The sequence below is a fragment of the Mandrillus leucophaeus genome, unplaced genomic scaffold (genome assembly GCF_000951045.1).
Source record: "Mandrillus leucophaeus isolate KB7577 unplaced genomic scaffold, Mleu.le_1.0 Scaffold269, whole genome shotgun sequence".
In the NCBI taxonomy this organism is placed as follows: domain Eukaryota; kingdom Metazoa; phylum Chordata; class Mammalia; order Primates; family Cercopithecidae; genus Mandrillus; species Mandrillus leucophaeus.
The window spans coordinates 740,222-763,269 of NW_012102798.1; positions in this window are offsets into that span (position 1 = coordinate 740,222).

Sequence of the window (23,048 nt, forward strand, 5' to 3'; positions counted from 1 at the left end):
GTGTAAAAAAACGGGTTACCCACACATACCTACACACAATATGCTTGTTAATACATGGAGTATCTCTGGAAGGATACGTAAGTAACTGGTAACAGGGGTTACCTTTGGAAAATTTCACGGGAGGATTGAGGCCGAGGGTGGGAAAGAGGAAAATAAACTTTTTACTGTATATCTTTTTGTACTGTTTGACTTTTTACCATAGGCATATGTTATTTTTTAAAACACAATTTATATATTACAATTTTTAAAAAGAATACAAATACATACCAGCTTTATAGCTGATAAGCTGAATTGGAGAACATGGCTTGGACCTGAAGCTGAAATGAACTTCTACCACAAATCTAAGGACTTTCGGATCCCCCACTCCAAGGGGAGAGAGTTGAGTCTACATAGCATATGTTTGGCCAACCATGTAGTGAAGGACTGCAGTCTTTTCCACACCCTGCTGTGTGGAATAAGCTCAAGAGCCAAGAGGGGCCTAGGTTGCCTATCCATTATAACCCTTTTCTGAATCTCATCAAGTTATTCCTCCTCCCACACATAAGATTGAATGAGTGACAAGAGGAGATGAGTAGAAACTTGCTTCCAAATATTTTTGAGAGATGCAAGTCTTTATTTTTTTTCCTTGAAGACTCACCTTTTAAATTTTAGTTTTCTATGTGATGATTTGCTTCTTCCCCCAGATGACTGACTTTGGAAAAGTCTATTCCCATTAAGATAGATCTGTCTCCAACCCGGTTCCAATCTTCTCAGGGGGATTAGCAAAGGCCTTGGCTGAGACAGCCTCACAGATCACTATTTCCCTTTTATAATCCTACTTCTTTCACTTCCCCGCAGGTTTTGATGCCAAGGTCACTTCCTAATAAACTTCCTGAATGCAAATCTCGACCTTAGGGTCTGTTTCCCAGGTAACCCAATCTAGGAGGGATGGTTTCAGAAATAATAGAAGGAAGCAGGCTCTAAAATGGGATTTTGCAGCTGGTTCTGCTGTGAATTAGCTGGCAATTAGGGTCTTCATTGCTAGGGGTAGGTAAAACACTGATAACCCCTGACATGCATAAAATTATTAACATTTTCACAGGTTGTAAAATAGGCCTTTGAAATATTTGGGTGGAATAGTACTAATAAGAGTAATGGAATCAAATGTTTTTTGTTAAATGCCCTCGATTCACTGGAGAAAAAGAAGGAAAGGCTGAGGGTAATTTATCAGAAATGGAAGTTCAAATGTGAAAGCCATAGGAGCTGTTTGTGATCACGTAAACAGAATGTTATCTTCTAAAGTAATAGTGCAGAAAAAGCTAAGGATTTTGTCCAGGACCTGATCATTAGAGTAGCAGAAGAGCTGAGAAAGAGGAATGCTCCGTTCTAAAATATCTGCTTGCCAAGATCAAGGCCTGGTTAGTAAGAAGGGTGGGACCCTGATACTGGGGGATGGAAACATTTGTACTGATTCATTAAAAACCTTGAAAGCCTAGATTCCCCTGAAGTAGCTCATTTCTCCATGTTACGGGCTACCTCTCCAGTATTGCTTGAAGACTATGCAAAAAGCTTCTGCCTTGCAAATCAACTTGCATCTATATCAGGATATGCTGTCACCTCCCCTCCTGGTCCCTGGACTGGCCATTTAAGGGAGAAAAGGGACTATATTTCAAAAGGAGCTGAGGGACCCAGCCAATACCTACTAGCAGAAGCTGGGAAAATGTACATGTTGACTGTCCTAATCTAAAAATGTAAACTCTGAAATGCTCCAAAATATGGAACTTTGAACGCCAACATGATACTCAAAGGAAATTCTCACGAGCATTTTAGATTTTAGAGTTTTGGATAGGGATGCTAAGCCAGTAGTGCAAGTATTTCAAAATCCAAAAAACTGCAAAATCCGAAACACTGCTGGTCCCAGCATTTTGGGTAAGGGGTACTTAACCTGTTTATGGTACTGGATCATGAGGTTCTGGATCAAGGGAAAGCAGAAGATAAGTTTGGATAAGTGTGAGTTTATTCATATGGGCATATTCTCCCATGATATAGAATTTGACTTCTGACATGAACTTCTGCTTCATTTATCTTTTATTCATACCTTATAATCAGTAACAGTGGGAATCTTCTTTTAGGTTTCTGTACATTTTAAGATATTGCACCAAACTACTAAACTGTTGCTCATATTTTGCCCATTCTTTTCCTGGAATTCCATTACCACCTTTCTTCACTTGATTATATCCAGCTCATTCTTCATGATTTAGCTCATCTCTGGATCCCCAGCTAGGGCTAAGTATACATTCTTAATTTTCTCATAGCACCTTTTTCAGATCTCTTATATGGTGAGCTCATTTATTTATTGAACTTTGTCTCCCACTTCATCCTCAATGTCAAGAATTAAGTGTTATTTATCTTTGTTTTGTTTATATGCACCATGGTTCCTTTCACACACAGGCACACAACAAGTATCGGCTGAACTACATGAAACACACTAACAAGTGTCATTTTCTATGTGAAGCCTTTTCCAACCGTGAGCAAAGCTTTGCTTACAGCTATAGTCACTGTTACCAAACTGCAGATTGAGGTTACTACTTTTGTGGATTGGTCAGTGAATGAGTTTTAAAGTTATTGTGTAAAAACAGTTTGATATGTAGTATATATTCTGTGAGAATAACCCATTTCTCGATGTAAGGAAGGTTTATTTCTAGATGGAGAAAGAGGACAGTAAGTAAACCGGGTAAATTAGCTTCCTAATTTTGCTACATCTAGTCTACTAATTCACCTTCCATCACAAAAGACATAGAAAACAATCCTGTCTTAATCTGTTTTATGCTGCTATTACAGAAACCACAGACTGAGTAATTTATAATGAACAGAAATGTATTTGGCTCCCACTTCTAGAGGCTAGGAAATTTAAGATTGAGAGAACACATCTGGGGAGAACCTTCTTGCTGCATCATAACATGGCAGAAGGCATCACATGAGCAAGAGAGAACAAGAGAAGGGGCCAAACTCATCTTTGCTGAGTGAAGACTTCACTCCCATGATAACAAACCCACTGCTGCGATAACTGCATTAATCCATTCATAAAGGCAGAGCCCTTATGATCTAATCACCTCTTAAAGATCCCATCTCTCAATACTGTTGCACTGTTAAGTTTTCAACATGTTAACTTTGGAAGACACATTCAAATTATAGCCAATCTAATCTACTTATATCAAAGATTTTAGCTACAGAGAGATCAGTTGCCTTTCAGTTAACGAGGGTTTCAGTTGCATCGAGAAAAATGGATTAAAACTCACTTATTACAAAGTATAAAGCCAAAACTTAGTGTTTTAAAATAAATTTAGAAATATCTCAGCATTTTTCTTTTCCTAATATTGGTAAAAGCAAACTTCAAAACTCTAGAATGCTCTATTCCGCTCTTTAAACTTTGTTGTGAAGTTAAATGAGCTAGTATGATATCACATATTTCTCAATTTGGTAGAAGAGAATCAGGGAATAATGATCATTATGCATAAATGAAGAGAGTGGCTGCCCTCTTTACTATGAATTTAGTTTGCCAAAAAGACAAAAAGACCACCCACACCAGAACATTGCCACCTGTTAAAGTCTAAAATTATACTTAAATTCCAGTAGGACCCTGCAACCTGACTGCAGAGTCTGCGTATGCATTTGTTGGGCATATGTGTACCAAGCGCAAGGCAAATTCTCCCAGGAGAAGCGACACATTTACATGAATGAGCTCATCATGTCAATGAAAAGGAGAAAGGAATCAACACTTGTGGAAAAGACAGTGTCAGTTTATAGAGGGAAAGTATGAAGAGAGAAAGCTTGGTTGGGTGCAGTGGCTCACGCCTGTAATCCCAGCACTTTGGGAGGCCGAGGCGGGTGGATTGCTTGAGGACAGGAGTTTGAGACCAGCCTGGCCAACATGGTGAAACCCCCTCTCTACCAAAAATACAAAAATTAGCCAGGCATGGTGGCAGCTGCCTGTAATCCCAGCTACTTGAGAGGCTAAGGCAGGATAATTGCTTGAACCCAGGAGGTGGAGGTTGCAGTGAGCTGAAATCGCCCCACTGCACTCCAGCCTGGGCAACAGAGTGAGACTCCATCTCAAAAAAATAAAATTAAATAAAATAAAAGAGAAGGCTGACACTGTAGGTAATAAGTTGGCTACCTCATACTTAATCTGAAAGCTTTACCTGGTTGAGAAAGCTCATGTTAAATATATACTTTTTAAATTTTGAGAACATAATGGATCCTTGCCATTGTTAGTTTCTTAGGCTATGAATCGTCTATGAGCTTTGGAGAACTGGAGGAAGGAAGGTACTGTAGGAATATCTTTAGAAGCACATCATTCATGTCATTGGGAGGAGTGTCAGAGGATCTAGTGTAATGGTAGTCAAGGGACTTTCAACTATCAGGTAATAAACATGATCACACAGTAACTGGTAACCCTTTGGAAGTAAAAATGATGCCTGATTAAGCAAGGCATGTGTAGGAACAGCACAAAACTTGTTAGGGTTAGAGTGTAAGATGTCTATTTGGGAGGTTGAAATCAGTCTGCAGAGATAAGACTTGAATGTCTTACTAAGTAGGTCAGCATTTATCCAGTGATTTTTTTTTTGAAACAGAGTTTCGCTCTTGTTGCCCAGGCTGGAGTACAATGGTGCAATCTCAGCTCACTGCAACCTCTGCCATCCAGGTTCAAGCGATTCTCCTGCCTCAGCCTCCTGAGAAGTGGAGATTGCAGGCATGTGCCACCACGCCTGGCGAATTTTGTATTTTTAGTAGACACAGAGACAACGTTTCACCATGTTGGTCATGCTGGTTTCGAACTCCTGACCTCTGGTGATCCACCAGTCTTGGCATCCCAAAGTGCTGGGATTACAGGTGTGAGCCACCATGCCAGGCCTAGCCAATGATTTTAAGTAGAGGCATGATACCATGTTCATATTTGATAAAAATAACTCCCAGATGGTATGTAGAATGGGATGGAATGTAGAAGGTAACAGTGTAGAAGTCCAGAAAAGTGCAGTTGTCATCTAAGTTCCATCTACATGAGAATTACCTGGGGAAAAGGGGGAAATGATTGTTAACTTCCAATTATCAGGGACCACCCCAGATCTACAAAATTAGAATTTCTAGGCACAGGGCTTAATCTACTTTTTCAAAAATACGCCCAGGAAGATGTCAGACCCACTAAATTCTGCTCTAAAGGAATAAGTTCTCATACTTTAGGGCTCACCAATATCACTTATGCATAGCTAGGTGATATTGGCTCCTACCCATTGGGATTCTGATTCTATATATCCAAAGCCCAGGAATCTTTACTTCTGAAAAGCTCCTCCATCTGCTCAGTTCTGGGGCAAAAATAAAAATAAGCATCTCCTCCGTTGATTCTGATAATTTTCCAAGTTTAAGAACTACAGAAAGGATTAATTGATATTGAGAATGGAAAGAGGATATTTACTTCAGAAAACCTATTCATGATATAATAGATAAAATGCAATGCCAGATTTATATGTTAAAAGTGAGGAAAGCGTCAAAGACAGAAAAACTTAATGGAAAGAAAACGGGATTAAGATTCTGGACACCTTACTGCACATCCTGCCTCTGTTCCTATTAGCTGTTGTGACCTTGGGCACATGATTTATTCCTCCCTCTGTGTTCTGTAGAATGTGAAAGAAATGAGTTAGACTTTATATGTGTTCCCAGATATGTTCTACAGGTGTTATACAGATGTGATACACTTGCACAATAATGTTTTGATGGGTAAATATTTTTGAAAATTTACATTTAACAAATGAAACAGTTTATTTACAGGTTAACACGTCAGAACACTTAATGTATTTACAAGAACTGTAAAACTATAAAAAAGAGTTGAAAACGTGGTGTTTTACATACTTGACTGCATACTTTTGTTTTTCGAGGAATATTTGATTTATTTAATCCTTTGCAGAACATAGGACTAAGTGATTTTTTTAAGCTATTTTATCTAACTCCAAAGTGCTTTGAGTTCTGTAGTGCCTAGCCAAGGTGACTAAGAAAGAGGTGAAGCAATTAAGTAGGTATAAAACGGAAGAGACAGGGAAACATTCAGTTTAGGGATTAAAGGGTCTTATGTGCCTTGGTTCACAAACGAAAGCACTTGTTGACGTGATGATGGAATTATAAAGTCCTCAAGAATATGTAGTAAGTAAGTTTTCAAGAGACAAACATAAATCATTGGGAGTCTGAATTTGCAGCTCAGTGTCAGCCAGGTAACTTATCTTGCCTTCATGTTTATTGTGGTTTAAAATTGCTGTCTTTAGTTTTGAAAATTCATAATCATGAAATCTTCTTGCACTGCTTCTCCATCAAATATTACTTTTTTTTCTTTTTCTGTGGTTTGGTTATACATTTAGAACCCCAATTGACTGCAATGGGTTGACTAGTACACCAGGTCCCCTACTTTCCTTATGGCTTTTTATCCTTAGTCTTTTTTGTCACACCATGTTCCTTTGCCTGACGCCATTTCTGGCTCATTGTCTGATTGCAAGCAAATCACTTAATCTTTCAGCAGATCAATTTCTCTGTGTATAGAACAAGGATGATATGCCTACCTCCTGCCTAACTTGGATGGATGGTATAAGGATTAATGAGTGAACCATTGAAAAGCAATTGTAATTCCTAAGGGAGGGGAATCCTAGAAATACAATCCATTGTCCTCATTATTATGTTTCAGTTTTGTTGCAAAATAAGCCAGCATCTGCATTTTACCACCAGAAATCTTAGCACACAGGTGGGAACTGTAATTATTTTAAAACTGCAAATGTTGAAACGTAGTTTAGCTATTTTTTTTCCATGGAATCACAAAATTGTAGCTCCAAAAATTGTCTCCACACATATGTTCCTCTTTTATAGAGTTCCTAAATGTGTTCATGAACTGTGTTTTTGAAGCTGTGTCTCTCCACTTTGTTGAAATGATGGAGAGGCTATTTTACAATTACATTAGGTTGTCAGGCCTTAGTGTTAAGTGAATCAATACTGACATTGATCTTTTTTCTCTAAGACGGGAAGAGACATTATGTGCAACTAAAGTTAGGAAGAAATTCTGAGTCTAAGCTGTTGGTGTTACTTTGGCACAATGTAAAAATCAAATAAAATCCTTGATATTTGTGATAGGTGCCCTCCTAGGGAAAGAGAGGAAAGCTGTTTGGGGTTTTCATGTCTGTTTATAAATTGGAGTAGTGAAACAGACCAAAAGAAAAAAAAGGTCGGTTGGTTCATGGATCTAGAAGAGCAGATTTGGAATTTGTGAAAAGATGCTTAAATTGTGCGACTTTTAATAACAGATTCATTCATTCCAAAATCTTTATTTAGTACTTGCTGTGTGTCATCATCTATGAATTTTGAATAGGACCATTGCTATTTCAGCACCTAATACCACATTGTTGGGATTATTCAATGACTGTCAAGTTAATCTAAATTGGTAATGAACAAAAACAGGTTGTGCAACAGAAGATATCTTGCTTAATTTTCTTGTTTTAGGACTGTTTATTCTGTTTAGAAACAGAAGAAAAGAGGCCAGTGGTATGAAACGTTAAAAATGCAATGAAATGACATTAGGGAATACTATGTTGGCACATGCAAATCACAGAAACTATCTCATGTTATATATAAGGCATGCTTGTATTGCCAGGGCAGAATATAACTGTCAATAAACTTCAGGCAAAACCAAAATCAATTAAGTGTACCTCCAAAATTCGGAATTCACTGCCATTCTGTTACCAATTTTTCATGTTATTTTGTTCATAGAATATTGGCTACAAAATATTTTGAGACATAACCTTGAAAATATTTGTTCTTCTCAATTATTATTGAACACATTAAAGAGTTTTTTTTGGCAAATAAACAAATAAGCAATACAACAAAGAGATGGTATTTACAATACATTTTGGGTTCTCTTCAATGGTTTCCATGGCAATAGCATCATTGCCCTCAGTCTAATCACTGAGTTATTATGTTTGTCTTCAGATCTTTTCTTTATTCTCAAGTTGGCAGCTCTGACTTAGAGCAAGTGCACTCCTTACTTGTCATTAAGCACACTAATAATTATCAGTCTGATTTATAGTTGGATAGTTCCACCTACCTTTATGTAACTTTGTGAGTGAACGATAAGAAAGAAACAGAGGAAGTTGAGTGACCAGGTTTCCTCTGGGTAATTACAATATCTCTCTGTGTGTGACTTAGAAAACACATTTAAAAATATTTTCCCAAAGAATTTTCCCTTTGCAGGTAGTCAGGAATGGGTTCTAATTTCTTCTTACCTAGGGATAGCCCTAGCAGAAGATGGCTGTGCACTTTTTCATTTTGCCAAATTCTTCTTGGCCAAATGTTTTCTTTCCCGTAGCTATTTTGTAGTTTGAATTGCCTTCATCTATAATTATCTTTCTCATATCCTGTCTCTCTAATCAGGTTCTTTATGGGTCCTGAAACACAGCTGGTATCCCCTGAGGGCTGATAGAGGCAGTGAGAGAATGAAAAAGCTACAAAGGGAATAACGGGATAAATGCAACTTTGACTGTATTAAGTACCACTGGATTTAAAAATCATGGATCACTATTTCCCTCATAAGAACAAGTATAGGAAGGTAGTGTATAGGTGTTTCCTTGAATGTTCTTATGTAAGAATTTCTTGTGGAATTTTAGTGATGTCCTTCTTACAGAATTTTATTATAATCTAATGAATTCTTTTGACACTTTTCCCCCTTTTATTCCATGATTATTTTGAGCTCTTCTTACAGGTCACAGCTTTTCTACCAGTATTGGCTTTGTAATGGAAACACGGAGTTCACTGGGTGGCTCAGTAGTGGAGTTTGAAATAGAATAAAAAGAAAATTAGTTTAAATTTAGAAATGTGTGAACCTGATATGTAAATGTTGAGCATCTGGACACTCACCTGTGTTAACTTATTTTGGTAAGGAAAGCTTAGGTCAGCTGCTGATACCAAATCTGAGTTCAGAGAAATAGAGCATATACATTAATAAATAAAAATAAATATAAAAATAAACAAGCTCAGTGTTACATAGAAGTAAAATATGCTGTGATTTAAATGATATTAGGAATGTGTCCCTGACTCCAAATGTCTTGCTGTACCATTTTAGTTGCTCCAGTAATATTTATTAGTAATGATTAGGTTTTATCATTACTTGTCCAGTAATTCTCTTTAGCTAAAAATTTCCTTTGAACAGCACATCGATGATTTTTTAGAATGGATGAATTTATTAGACTATTCATTATCACAGATGAAGCTGAGGGAACATGAGGATACTGAATGGCTGGGGATGAAAAGGATGTTTTTAGAAGGAGAAAAAGAGTATCTGTGGTACAATACCTATTTTGCATGTTCACTTGACACACACTCTTTAATCTTCAACTTTCCTCCCAAAGCTTATGCTGTAGCACTTGTTCAGAGCCTTATGAGTATTTCTAAGATGATTATAGGCCAAATAAGAGACAATGTGGAAGTCTGGAAATTCTGCATGCCTTGAAAAGTTGTATATGATGAATTTGTTCATTTTTATTCTATATTTACATGAATAATTCGTAGGAGTATGTAACTTGGTGATGCTTTCAGTGAAGTTGCTGATTGTTGTATTTGCCTCTTATGTCTCAATGGTAAAAAAAAAAAAAAAAAAATGTATAACATGCTTATTCTAAAGGATTCAACAGGTGTTTTATTGGTTCTGATAGCCGGAGTCTATCTGGTGCAGCAAACAAACCCCAAATTCCAATTTCTATTTCCATATTTTTGACATTCATTTAATGCTCAACAAGACAAGATTTTACTCCTTTATATCCAAAAAAACTGAGACATGATGGCTTAACACCATTATTTCACATTCCAGACTATAAACCCCTTAGCTTTCCATTTGCTTTCATAATTAAATGAGAATAGCACATCACTTATATAAGGTAGTCTTTCAAATATCAATGACAGCTTTTTAAGACTGGTAATGTCTTGAGAAGTGAGCTTTTATAAGGAAACATCTGCCAATATTTTGGCCAAGTCTCAGGCATAATCTTGATCAATCAGATCTCTTGAAGTATGATAAGTACCTAAGTGTATCAGCAAAGTTTTGATTGGTCAATAATGTATTCAGGAACTTAAGAAGATTTTAAGATTCATTAAATCTTCAAAATGGTCCTTTCAAACAGACAGAGTACACTCTCTAAGGTGGGCATGAATGAACAGATATACAGAATTAACTTTTTATGAAGAAAATTTCTCTAGGTATATATATATTGAATAATTTGTTTTTGGTAGTAAATATGCAACTAATGAATTATTCTTTGAAATCACCAATGCTAAAACTAGTAAGAAGCAAATGAATAACTTGTAGGCCATTGAGCCTAGTCTTCAAGACTCAAAGAGGACCTACCCATAAAAAAAGACAATGGGAAGTTTAGTGCTACATGTTCCAGAAATTCAGGAAGTATGAGGTTCTGTGGATGCAACAATCATCTCAATGTAAACGTTTTAATACCTTGATCTCATCTTACCTTGTGAAATGATGAAGTTATTACAGAAGAAGAAAGATATTTACAACCTCTACCTGGACTAATTCAAACCAGAGTGAACACTTTAGAAGATGCTTCTACTTGTCCCAAATAGGGAGAGATTGGAAATTAGAAATCTTATTAAGTGTTTCACTAAATTCACAAAGTGGAGAGAGATAAAGTTTAATGTATCAATTAGGGTTAGATCAAGAAATCAGAGTCACTCTATATATGCAAAGTATGAACATTTTAGTTGGAGGAATTAAGAGTTATTCAACATTTGAAAGGAAAAACGGGGAGCAAAGGTCAAGGAAGCCACAACCAATTAATTCAGCCTTCCACATTGAAGCAGGTGGTTCTCCTAAGGTCATCCCAAAGCCACAACAGATCCCAGGAACATTTAGAAGATTCCTTAACTATTTCAATCTGCAGCAATGAAGTGAGGGTCTCAAGAATGTCCCTCGAAGCTGTTGTGAATGCCAGAAATGTTTGGAGGACTCTAACCAACTATAACCATACAAGTATGATATACAAAACGTGGATGATGGTGATTCTTAAGAAGTTCTGGAAGTTCTTTCAAACTTCATGTCTGCCCACTTGTCTGATTGCAGTTGTTTCCAGAGAGTAATGATCCCTCCTTCTCTTCTGTTTCCCATATTGTGTATGTCTTTCATTGGCAAATTTTAACATGAGGAAGGGTACTCTGGGAAATGTGGTTCTCAGCTGTTTTACTGTATTTATTTCACTGTATATATAGGAGACTATGAGGGTGGTTGACACAGAGTTAATACTAGACAATATAGTGTACCTATTAAGATGTAGGTAATGAGGGAATTTCTTTTTCTACTAGAAAGTATCTATTCTTTAGCTGTTGAAAGGAATGGCAAAAACTACAATGACTTTTGCACCAACCTAGTATCAGCATAAGGGGCAACATTGATATTAGTCAAAGAGTCCCAGAATAAGGTAGTAAAGCTTTTGGGAACTGATACATCACCATGATGAAACAATATGGCCATCAGAGGGGCAACATTTAATTAAGTGAGGGATGAGTTGTTGTGATACTTGTTACCAGAAAGATTCATATTGGTGCTGGTGACATCCTTGTATACTATCCTGACAAGACATATTTAGCTGAGTACACATAGCAGGTGGAGGCAATATCAAATAACAGAAAAGATTTCAAGTGAAAAAGAGAAATAAAAAAAGGCAGTAAATCTTAAGCTTTAAAACAAATCTTGTATATCTGAAGGAGATTTCTGTATCCTCTACCTCTCAACCAACAAATTGGAACCAGAACAGATAATTAGCAGCTTGAGAAAGACTTCCCCTGCTCAAGGGTTTGAATTTCTAAGATTAGAGTGGAGCACACTTTTTCTATTTTTCTTCTCATTCATTTACTAGAAGCAACCTGTTGACTTGTAGAGAAGGGCAGATTTTCACAATGTTTGGCTTCACTCTTTATGGGGTGGGTCTCTTCCACTTTCAATGCACAGAGAACAATGTTGTTGACAGGTACATGGCTTAAGAAAATGTGTGTAATTGTAATAGTTGTTGATACTAAAAAGAAATGTTTTAATTCTTATATACTCTAGTTGGCAATCCTAGGGCATATCCCCAAACTTTGATAACAGTGTTATTTGGAAATTTTATTGTTACGATATAACATTTAGAAGTATTAACCAATATATTTTCCAATTTTCTTGAATGTCCTTTTACTTCGAAGCTCTCTCCATTTCAAACTAGACCTTGACATTCACTGCCTCAGGACACAAAGGTTAAGGAAGAAATACAGAGGAAAAAAAATCAATTTAAAGTCTATTTTGAAACTAGTGGTAAAGAAACAGTTTAGAGAGGAAACTTTCAGAAGCCTAAACATTGAGAGTCAGAACCCAAAGTTGTAAAAAATTGATTTGGAAGAATGCATAATGATGTATAAGCAAATTTTCCCACACCAAAGGAAATAAGAGATCCTCTGAACTGGAGGAAAACAGAATATCTAAGAAGCAAGAGAGGAAGCTCTGGTTAGTACTTCTCAGAAGTGATTCTGAGAATTCCTCTTCACAAGCTGTGTCCCTCAGTTGGGGTGGGGGAAATAGAAACTGAAAATAGGTTTGGGGATCTGAAAGAGAGAAACACTCATGCTTTATACTTCAGGTGAAGTCCAAGGTGATCATAAACCTTGAAAGGTCTCTGGTGCCACCATGGTTCAGCAGCAGTACCATGGAAATGGTGGTATGGTGGGTCTATGATAGAGGGCCTGATATGGTTCCAGTAGTTTTCTGAGGCCCAAGAGAGGGAGGGGAGGCTATCTAAATATTTTCTATCTGCTATTAGTAGAGAACATGGTAGCTAAGAAAAGAACGACAGACCTAAAGATAACAGAATTAGGAGGATACAGGGTATCTCACAAGGACCATTAGCTGGATATTATATGGATTTCAGCAGATGCTAACAGGAATATTGGCCAAGGACCAAGAAATAGACACCCCTTCCCAACAATGCCATGGTATTAGACAGGCCCTTGGAACTTTCATATGCTGGGAAAAATGCAGGGTATGAGGAAGGAACACAACTTGACTGAGAAAAGCTTATATTCATTGAGTTAAGCTTGAATCACCTAAGATGAAGTGTTCGGCAACAGAAAATGGAGCCTCGAGATATAAATTAGATTTCGTTTTAGGGAAACAAATTATTTTGCATACTAGAGTTTGTGTTTCATGGAATTCACGGTAACTACATATTTTACTCTGTGAACAGAGGACGTATATGACACATAGAGGATGGGAACGCATCAAGATGATTTAATTTAAAACTATTAAGTATTGTGGAACTAACAAAAACATCACTGCGATGCCAAGTAATCAGTGAAAGAAATGAGCTACATTTTCTATTTTAAAGGATGGCAGACAACACATTAATGAATACCTAGAGGGTTCTATTTTGCCCAGTGTCTCAGAAATTAGGCTAAAATGCAATCTGATTACCCCTTTTCTTGGCATAGACGTGCTCTTCAAAATGTGGCAGAATATGACTTAGCACTTTTAAGAGAACTTACATATGTTGAAGATGTTAAACTGAAATTGAACCTTTGAGAGTATTTCCCTGATATATACCATATGCCATTCTTATTTAATAGGAATTTATATAATATTTAAATATTCAATCTATCTTTGTCATTATAACTTGCCCAACAACTTACATTTCCCACCATTTTGGCCAAGTATCTCCAAAGCCTCTCATACAGGCTCATTCAGGCACTGGGAAATTGCCCTGTTCTTTAGGAGCTGCAGATGTTGAACTGTCAACTTTGATTCAGGTTGTCCTAGAAATAAAAGAATTTTATTTTATTTTATTATTTCATTACTTCAAAAATGTGTTTATTTTTAAGCTTTGAATTTGATTAATTCATTTCTTACACAATTTCTTGTACAATTGAAGACTAAATTAAGCCTTGACTGTATATATTGGCAAAGAGGGATACTTTATATTTTTGGTTAGTGTAGCAAGATTTACGATAAGACTGGGTATCCATAGACATCTCAGGAATTCTGGGAAATTCATGATAGTCACCAGAAGTCTCATTTGCAAGAGTACCTCAGGTCCCATGGAAGAAAATGTGAAGTGGAATTTTAGTAGTATATTTATCAAGTCTCTGAAGCCCCCAAATTAAGAGCCTTGCACAAAAGAAAGAAGAAGACTTCCAGAGCTCTATGGGCATGGGTCTCAAAAATTCTGAGATCATTTCTATTAAAAAGCAGTAGAACTTCTATATGGCACAATTTCAGGATTGGTTGAGCAATGTTAAGGCTATTGCACATGGGTCGTGAAAATTCTGAGAATAATTTCTATTATTAGGCATGGGTCTTGAAAAATCTGAGAATAAAAAAGCAGTAGAACTTCCATATGGCACAATTTCAGGATTGGTTGAGCAATGTTAAGGCTATTGCACAATTTCTGGATTTGGCAAACTTTTCCCAACAGAGGGTGCTGTAAACCTGAAAGAGGAAGCCAACTTCCAGGGTACCAAATATTTGTGAGCTTTTAGAAGCCAAGTTGTCTCTTGACTGGAAAGGTCTCTTCTATCCAGCACAGAAATCGCTATGAATCTTGCTTAAGCAGTTGGAGGTTGGTGGTTGACTCTGAAGCAGCTATATAACAAAACCAGTGCTACAGCAGCAGCAGAGAGAAGTGGCCATACTCTGAGCATGAAGTACCTATAGGAAAACACAGGACTGTTTCCTTTCTGACCAATTCCTTTTTTTCAGAGGGAGATAAAAGGTAGGAACAGGGGATAGAGCATTTTTGGGGTCAGAATTTCAGTAAAATTTAAATTAGGTGGCATCAAGAACCAAATACATATAATTCAAACCCTAATTTTTTTCAGTAATGAATATGACCTAGGAAATAAATTTATACTTTTAAAAATATCCATTTCATAATATGAAAACTACCTGTGTAAAACAGATGCTTTGGAAGAGGTGCAGGTAGGTAGCATAATTTGCTCAGCAAGTCCCTTCATATGCTTATAGTTAACATCAAAAGTAAGGCTGGGCACGGTGGCTCACACCTGTAATCCCAGCACTGTGGGAGGCCAAGGCGGGCAGATCACCTGAGGTTGGGAGTTCGAGACCAGCCTGACCAACATAGAGAAACCCTGTCTCTACTAAAAAATACAAAATTAGCCAGGCGTGGTGGTACGTGCCTGTAATCCCAGCTACTAGGGAGGCTGAGGCAGGAGAATCACTTGAATCCGGGAGGCGGAGGTTGCAGTGACCCAAGATGGTGCCATTGTACTCCAGCCCAGGCAACAAGAGTGAAACTCCATCTCAAAACAAAACAAAACAAAAGTAAGATCCAAATAAAACAACTGGTATCATTTCCTTATACAATCATGTATTGAACACTGACAATGCATCTGCACCATGCTAGGCACCAGGAATATACAAATGACTTGGATGCTTTCTCTGCCTCCTCTAAAAAGAAAACCAAATCTCAATATTATTGACTCTTCTTATTGTGGCCATTACCTGAAGTTTAACCTGTAATTAACATATAAAGATATAAACAAACATGTATACATTTAAAAATAATTATTTTAATTTATATTTTTAAGAAGGGATAGACACTAGGGAAATTTTGCAACCAGACATTTTTTAGGTGCCTAGAAAATTCTGTCTCAAACATTAATAGACACTATCAGAGAAGATTTAATGAATTTTGGTTAAAGATTCACAAATGGTGAAACTGAGTCTCAGCTTTTCAAGTTATATCCTCCTACCTTGTTTACTGGTAATGAGCAAAATCAAAGGCAGGTAACTGAGCTTGTGTGTATTGGGAGGACTTTATCCCATTACTTGCTTGACTAGCAACAATTATTTATGTTGGAAATCAGTAAAATTCTTTGCAATGTATTTACCTCATGAAGAAAGTATTATGTAAAAATATTTTTTCAACATGAATTAATAATATGGCAGAAGTTAAAAGACCATCTTTTTCAGACCCACTTTTAAATCTACATGTTGAGAAAAAAGACCAGGGAGTTGAATCCAATCTCTACCCTCTACTACAAAACTCCATTGTTGTAACTCCCCTTAAATAAAATATTCCTTGCTTTCTCTGAAAGAAAAGAAAAAAAAGGCTCATTTTTAATGACACATCTCAAATGGTGGGATAATTCTGGAGATAATTCCCAACGTGCACAACAAATATGTGTTAATATCCTTAGGTATTTGAGTGAATGGAAATCCAGACACTGGTGGTTGGATGGGCATGTTAATCTCCTGTCAGTCTAATCCATTCCAATTCCTAAGAAACCTAAACTCAAGAATAACAAAAACCACTCAGTCCTACCCGTATAACTCTTTTTTTTAACTTCTAGAGAAATGGCAGAGGCCATAAAACAAGAACGATGGAAGAGTTTACCATAGTTTTTCCTTGTCACTTGTAATTTTCTCAGGTTGGTAAATGTGTCCAAATGGGGAATGCTCTGTAATCTGTCAAAACTTCACAGATGCCATCAGCAAAAGAGCATATACACTTAATGTGTTTGTTTAATCTTTTATTCTGCATGTGGAGCCATACCTTGAGTAAAGACTCACCAAACAGATATCATTCCTTCAAAAAATTCATTAAGACCTTTGTAAATAAACTCTTTCACATAGTAACAGAAGTGCATCATGTGGAGAGTGGTTGTGCTGATGCAAAGCATTTGAATCTGTTTTTTAGTTCCTATCTCAGATTATTTCAGAGGCTGTGTAAACTATATAAACAGGAAGAAGTGAGAAAATGAAGCTCCAAGATACTTCTCACATCTTGAAAAATCACAGCTTTTTGATTCAATAGAACTCTAGTGGTGGCCAGAACTGAAATAATGGCAATGGGAAAGAGAAACAAAGGCATATTAGGGAGCCTTTGGAGATGGACTGCATTTAGTTCTCTTTGCTTGTCCCTCCCCTCTTCTTTACCAGTGAATGTTGGGTGTCACAATTTTTGGTTCTTGCATCTCTTCTCTACCTGTACTCTTTCTCTAAGGGTTGTGAGTCAGTCTTATAACCACAAATGTTATCTATACCCTACATTTCTGAAATCTCTCTCTATGTATACCTAATCTATCCCTGAAATGTCTAGATTGATATTCCTTCTGCATACTTGACATCTATACTTGGACACCTCATGGGAGTTTGAAACTTAGGTTTACCTCATACCTCTATCCACTTTTTCTGTTTCAGTCTTTCATATCCCTATAAATGGCAGTACAAGCAACCTAGATTTACAAACCAGGACGCTTGGAGTCATCCTTAATATTTTTCTTTCATTACCCTATGTGGACAATCATTCAGTGAGTACTGCTGTTTATAATTTCTAAATATAAATATCAAACACATCTATTTCTTTTCACCTCTACTATCATCAGCATAGTTTTGGCTACCAGCATGTCTCTCAGAGGCCATTTCTAGAGTCTTTTAAGTGGTCTTTTTACTTCTGTTGCCTCCTCCACGTCATTGCCACATGAAGAAGTCAAACAGGTCTTTTAAAAATATAACATTGTATCATGTTTCTCTCTTGATTAAAACACCCATGACTTTTCTTCACTCTTAGGATAAAATCCAAATTAATTCCCAAGGCCTACAAGGCCTTGAGTGGTCCATTCCCTACCTACTACTTCAACTCAGTGTGGGTCATTCTGCCCTTGCTAACCACTCTATGGTCATACAGGCCTCCTTTCGGTTCATGGCACATGACAGGCCCCTCCCCACTCCAGAGCTTTCATACGTGCTCATCCCTTCCATCTAGAATAGATTTCCCTCTCTTGCCTGCACGAGTGGCTCATTATCATTCTTCAGGACTACCTTAAGTGTTAACTCTTCAGAGACACCATCCCTAATATCATACCCACCATGGGGTCCTCATTATACTTCACCATCTGTTATGTATTCATCTCCTTCACCAAACATACTAATTTTATTTATATAATTACTTGATTTTTAAATTATTTATTTTCTGTCATTCCTACTAGAATGTGAACTCCATAAATTTAGGCATGGTATTTTTTTATTCCTCAATATATATTTATAACCTAATAAGTTCTCAATGACTATCAATACAAAAATGAATGACTATTGACAGAACCAGAACCAAAATATAATCCAGCATTCTTTCTACCTTGTTATTTATAGTTCTGTGCTCTCAGAAAATCTGACTAACATTAACTCTACTTTTTAATCTCTGGAGAGATATAGTGTCTAATATAATGGTAAATATGTACATGGGGCTGTTCAATATATATCTAATGTGAATATGTCAGATAAATCCATTTTCCAATGATAAAAATAACAACTATTCCTTAAGTGCTTTATACCATTCACTACACTATACTTTAAGTGCATAATTTCATGTAGTTCCTGAGAAATAGGTAATATTGTCCCATTTAACAGCTAAAGAAACTGAAGATTGGAGAGAGGTCAAGCATTTCACCTTATCCAATAAATTTGAAACCAATCTCACTTACTTCAAAGTCTGTGCACCTGGTAATAATTGCATTATGACTGACTCTAATTCTCTCAAGAAAAGCCTTGCACAATTCCTTCAGGAAGAAATGCACAGACGAAGGAGAAATCTCAGGGGGAAGCAGTAAAATGATAGCGTAGTGGTTCTGATCCTTTTATTATGGTCTTAATATAACTTTTAAAGAGTTAGGATGAAGGGTGAAATATTATGTGTTTTGCTTAGAGAGACTGATTAAAAAGGGAATAGAATATTTGAAGAACATTATCTGGGGTAAGGCTACAGAATTTGAAGTCAGATTTTCATTTCAACACACTAAGTTTCTAACAACTGAATTCATCAGAATTTCATAGGGCATCCAGCAATATGTATTCTAAGTAATGATTTCTCTGAGTCCTTTCTCATTACTTAAAGTGCATTTGATACTCATGGATATTGGGGTGACCATGTTTTATAAATGCAAGGGATTGATATTTCAGATATCTTGGATTATACTTTCATTCTCTCATTCTGACTTTTTTGTTTTTCATTTTTAGTGGTACGTTTTAAAGAGCAGAAGTTTTCAATTTCAATGAACTCCAATTTATTATTTATATTATACTAAGAATTACATTTTCAGCATCACATCTAAAAATTCTTTGAACAACTTAAAGTCATAAAGATTTTATCCCCTTTTTTCTAAAAATTATAAGTTTTAGCTCTTAAATTTAGGTCTATAATCAATATGGAGGTATTTTTTGCATATTATCTGAGGCAAAGGTCTAAGTTCATTTTTTTTTTTCATATGGATATCCAGTTGTCTCCAGTACTGTTTGTTGAAATAATTACTATTTCTCGATTGGATTGTCTTGGTAAAATCAACTTATCAAGAATGTAAGTGTTTCTTTCTGGCTCCTTAATTCTGTCTCATTGATCTATAGGTATGTCCTTATATGAGTCTTATATAGTCTACATACAGCCTATGCTTTTGTAAGTATAGTATACCTGCTTCCATTGAAATATAATCCCTTTTACTTGATTAATTTGCAATCTTGATTGAAAGACAAGTCTAAGTTGAAGATGTATTTTGAAATTGATAAAATAAAATGCCTCATAATAGTAGATAATAGAGGGTTGTAGGCAAGATGGCCGAATAGGTAAAGCTGTGGTTCGCAGCTCCCAGCAAGATCAACGCAGAAGGTGTGTGATTTCTGCATTTCCATCTGAGGTACCCAGCTCATCTCACTGGGACTAGTTACACAGTGGGTGCAGCCCACGAAGGGCAAGCCCAAGCAGGGTGGGGCGTCACCTCACTCAGGAAGCTCAAGGCATCGGGGAGCTCCCTCCCCTAGCCAAGGGAAGCCTTGAGGGACTGTGCCGTGAGGAACAGTGCATTCTAGCCCAGACACTATGCTTTTCTCACTGTCTTCGCAACCCACAGAACAGGAGATTCCCTCAGGTGCCTATGCCATCAGGGCCCTGAGTTTCAAGCAAAAAATTGGGTGGCTATTTGGGCAGAAACTGAGCTAGCTGCACGAGTTTTTTTCTTTTGTTTTTGTTTGTTTGTTGGTTTTCATACCCCAGTGGTGCCTGGAAGGCCAACAAGACAGAACCATTCACTCCCTTGAAAAGGGGGCTGAAGCCAGGGAGCCAAGTGGTCTAGCTCAGCAGATCCCACTTTGGTGGAGCCCAGCAAGCTAAGATCCAGTGGCTTGAAGTTCTCGCTGCCAGTACAGAATTCTGAAGTCAACTGGGATGCTGGAGCTTGGTGGGAGAGGGGCATCCACCATTACTGAGGCTTGAGTAGGTGGTTTTCCCATCACAGTGTAAACAAAGGAGAAGTTCTGGGCTGGGCAGAGCCCACAGCAGCTCCTCAAAATTGCTGTAGCCAGACTACCTCTCTAGATTCCTCCTCTCTGGGCAGGGCATCTCTGAAAGAAAGGCAGCAGCCTCGGTCAGGGCCTTATAGACAAAGCTCCCATCTCCCTGGGACAGAGCACCTGAGGGAAGGGGCAGCTGTAGGCACAGCTTCAGCAGACTTAAACATTCCTGCCTGCCAGTGCTCAAGAGAGCAGTGGATCTCCCAGCACAGCATTTGAGCTCTGCTAAAGGACAGACTACATCCTCAAGCGGGTCCCTGACCCCCATGCCTCCTGACTGGGAGACACCTCACAGCAGGGGTCCACAGACATCTCATACAAGAGAGCTCCGGCTGGCATCTGGCAGGTGCCTCTCTGGGACAAAGCTTCCAGAGGAAGGAATAAGCAACAATCTTTGCTGTTCTGCAGCCTCTGCTAGTGACACCTGGGTAAACGGTCTAGAGTGGAACTCCAGCAAACTCCAGCAGACCTGCAGCAGAGGGGCCTGACTGTTAGAAGGAAAACTAACAAACAGAAAGGAATAGCATCAATATCAACAAAAAGGACGTCCACACAGAAACCCCATCCGAAGGTCACCAACGTCAAAGACCAAAGGTAGATAAATCCACAAAGATAAGGAAAAACCAGCACAAAAAGGCTGAAGATTCCAAAAACCAGAACATCTCTTCTCCTCCAAAGGATCACAACTCCTTGCCAGCAAGGGAACAAAACTGGACAAAGAATGAGTTTGACAAATTGACAGAAGTAGACTTCAGAAGGTGGTAATAACAAACTCCTCCAAGCTAAAGGAACATGTTCTAACCCAATGCAAGGAAGCTAAAAACCTTGAAAAAGGGTTAGAGGAATTGCTAACGAGAATAACCAGTTTAGAGAAGAACATAAATTACCAGATGGAGCTGAAAAACACAGCATGAGAACTTTGTGAAGCATACACAAGTATCAATAGCCGCATCGAACAAGCAGAAGAAAGGATATCAGAGATTGAAAATCAACTTAATGAAATAAAGTGTGAAGACAAGATTAGAAAAAAAAAGAATAAAAAGGAATAAACAAAGCCTCCAAGAAATATGGGACTATGTGAAAACACCAAACCTACATTTGGTTGGTGTACCTGAAAGTGATGGGGAGAATGGAACCAAGCTGGAAAATACTTCAGGATATTATCCAGGGGAACTTCTCCAACCTAGCAAGACAGGCCAACATTCAAATTCAGGAAATACAGAGAACACCCAAAAGATACTCCTCAAAAAGAGCAATCCCAAGACACATAATTGTCAGATTCACCAAGGTTGAAATGAAGGAAGAAATGTAAGGACAGTCAGAAAGAAAGGTCGGGTTAAAGGGAAGACCATCAGACTAACAGCGGATCCCTCTGCAGAAATGCTATAGGCAGAAGAGAGTGGGTGCCAATATTCAACATTCTTAAAGAAAAGAATTTTCAACCCAGAATTTCATATCTAGCCAAACTAAGCATCATAAGTGAAGGAGAACTAAAATCCTTTACAGACAAGGAAATGCTGAGAGATTTTGTCACCACCAGGCCTGCCTTGCAAGAGCTCCTGAAGGAAGCACTAAATACAGAAAGCAAAAACGGGTACCAGCCACTGCAAAAATGTACCAAATTGTAAAGACCATGGAGACTATCAAGAATCTATATTAACTAATGGGAAAAATAACCAGCTGGCATCATAATGACAGGATCAAATTCACACATAACAATATTAACCTTGAATGTAAATGGGCTAAATGCCCCAACTAAAGGACACAGACTGGCAAATTGGATAAAGAGTCAAGACCCATTGGTGTGCTGTATTCAGCAGACCTATCTCACATGCAAAGACACACATAGGCTCAAAATAAAGGGATGGAGGAAGATTTACCAAGCAAATGGAAAGCAAAACATAAAAAAAGCAGGGATTGCAATCCTAGTCTCTGATAAAACAGGTCAGCCAACAAATATCAAAAAACACAAAGAAAGGCATTACATAATGGTAAAAAGGGATCAATGCAACAAGAAGATCTAACTATGTTAATACATATGCACCCAATACAGGAGCACCCAGATTCATAAAGCAAGTTCTTAGAGACCTATAAAGAGACTTAGACACCCACACTATATTAGTAGGAGATTGTAACACCCCACTGTAAATATTAGACAGATCAACGAGATAGAAAATTCACAAGGATATTCAGGACTTGAACTCAGCTCTGGACCAAGCAGATCTAATAGACATCTATAGAACTCTCTACCCCAAATCAACAGAATATGCATTCTTCTCAGCACCACATCACACTTATTCTGAAATCAACCACGTAATTGAAAGTAAAACACTCCTCACCAAATGCAAAAGAACGGAAATCACAACAAACTGTCTCCCACACCCCAGTGCAATCAAATTAGAACTCAGGATTAAGAAACTCATTCAAAACTGCACAACTACATGGAAACTGAACAACCTGCTCCTGAATGACTACTGGGTAAATAACAAAATTAAGGCAGAAATAAGTAAGTTCTTTGAAACCAATGAGAACAAAGACACAATGGACCAAAATATCTGGGACACAGCTAAAGCATTGTTTAAAGGGAAATTTATAGCACTAAATGCCCACAGGAGAAAGCAGGAAGGATCTACAATTGACACCCTAACATCACAATTAA